This window comes from Sinocyclocheilus grahami, unplaced genomic scaffold, assembly GCF_001515645.1.
Source record: "Sinocyclocheilus grahami isolate Dianchi unplaced genomic scaffold, SAMN03320097.WGS_v1.1 scaffold198.1, whole genome shotgun sequence".
Lineage (NCBI taxonomy): Eukaryota > Metazoa > Chordata > Actinopteri > Cypriniformes > Cyprinidae > Sinocyclocheilus > Sinocyclocheilus grahami.
In genome coordinates, this window is record NW_015505377.1 from 699,966 (window position 1) to 702,123 (window position 2,158).

At 38.7% G+C, this 2,158-nt stretch overlaps 1 protein-coding gene across 1 annotated transcript in view; it reads left to right on the forward strand.

Moving 5' to 3' along the window:
- Nucleotides 1-2,158, forward strand: part of LOC107595170 (zinc finger MIZ domain-containing protein 1-like) — a 50,098-nt gene that overhangs the window by 227 nt on the left and 47,713 nt on the right. The window lies entirely within an intron of this gene.

Below are 2,158 nucleotides of genomic sequence, written 5' to 3' on the forward strand. Positions count from 1 at the left end.
GTTCTGGCGAGTTTACACACATGGCTGCACTGATACGCGTTTATTCCATTCATAAAATCCCGCATGTTTTACTGCATTCGTTCAATCTTTGCGCTTGCACATTACGTTAGTCCTAATTTGAATATCCAGCTTTTATTTACACAAATAAGTGCTTCATGTGTTTATTTTGTGTTGTTGCATTCGTCACTACCATAAGTTAGTTATAGTAACACGCACAGTGTAAAGTGTCACCTCCGTTTTCTAAAAGTGAAAACACTTTTAAAGTCATACATGTGTTTTTGGGGGTATAAAGTAAAAGCAGGTGTGTGTGTGTGTGTGTGTGCATGTTTATGTGGTTTCTGAGGACACATATTTGTATTATGACATAGGTATTACAACGTGAAGGTGATTTATGAGGACACTTTTGGTGCCCCCGTAATTCAAAAGGCTTATAAATCATACAGAATGAGTTTTTTTTTTAAATCTAAAGATGCAGAAAGTTTCCTGTGAAGGGTTAGTTTAGGTGTAGGGTGATAGAAAATACAGTTTGTACAGTATAAAAACCATTACGCCTATGCAGAGTCCCCATAAACCATAGAAACCAACATGTGTGTGAGTGTGTGTGAGTGAGTGAGTGAGTGAGTGTGTGTGTGAGTGAGTTAGTGTGTGTGTGTGTGTGTGTGTGAGTGTGAGTGTGAGTGAGCGTGAGTGTGAGTGTGAGTGTGAGTGAGTGAGTGTGTGTGTGTGTGTGTGAAGATGCTGCTGTTTCACGCCTGGACATCTGTGCAGAAGCAGCAAGAACCAAAAGCTTCCTGCTTTTCTCCAGTTGAGTCACTGACCAGCCTTTAAATTCCACTTTACTGTGAGTGAACTTTAGTCACCAATGATTGTACAGAGTTGCATAATGTTCTATTTGTTCTATTGCAGTTTATGCATAATTAAAAAACAAACTCAGCCATCGTTCTTGGTAAGTGTGCTTTGGCTCGGAGAAGCGAGTGATGTAAGCCATTGCAAGCTCTGATCACATCTCTGGTGTGTTTGTGAACTCGCTGTCCAGAAACGGGAAGACCAGACGTGAATCTGAGGAGGGATTTTTAAGGCCGTGCTCTATCCGTCCTCCTTGATGGGCCCCGGAGAGTGTGTAGCGAGGGGGTCGTCTGTCCTATTCAGCTGTAGATGTGGACAAAAGACACATTGACGCTGAGCAGTGTTGTAGCACGTGTGTGTTTGATCGTTTGTTAACTCTACTTTCAGTCTTTGCACACACTGCACACTCAGAAAAAAAGGTACAAAAGCTGTCACTGGGGCAGTACCTTCTCAAAAAATACATTTTTGTGCTTTTTAGGTATAAATATGTACATTTTAGGTACTGATATATACCTTTAAAACACCAATATAGACCCTTAAGGTACAAAGGTGTACCTTTTGAATAAAAAGGCTGTGGGGCTTTATCAAGTCAAGGCTGGTGGAAATGTCCCTTGGATTGAACGTGAAGGTAAACTATTGTGTTTTACCGGAGTAAACATCCTCTTGTTGCTCTGTTTGTACACACTAAATCGGCTACAGTCGTCCAGAAGGTGAGAGAGGTCTTATTTTGGCTGTGTTTTGGGTGTGTAATCTGCGTTGAGATAATCTATCTTGCTCCGCTGTGATGAGTCGCCTGCGAGTCGGTCTACATCAGACACACACACACACACACACACACACACACACACACACACTGTACACTACCAGTCAAATATTGGTAATAATTATAATTTGAATGCTTATGAAAGAAATCTCTTCTGCTCACCAAAGCTGCATTTATGTAATCAAAAATACAGTAAAAACAGTAATGCTGTGAAATATTACTACAATTTAGAACTGTTTTCTGTTTGAATATATTTTGAAATGCTGACATATTAGAATTATTTCTGAAGGATCATGTGACACTGAAACAAATGATGAAAATTCAGATTTGCTTCTCTGGAATAAAATGCATTTTACAATATATTTACATAGAAACAGTCATTTTAAATTAAAATAATATTTCACATTTTTTACTGTATTTTCGATCAAATAAATGCAGCGTTGGTGAGCAGAAGAGACTTCTTTCAGAAACATGAAACATTATAAAAAACAGTCCACTTGTATATAAGTTAGTGAGGGGCAATAAACTAGAAAAATTGACATTTATTGA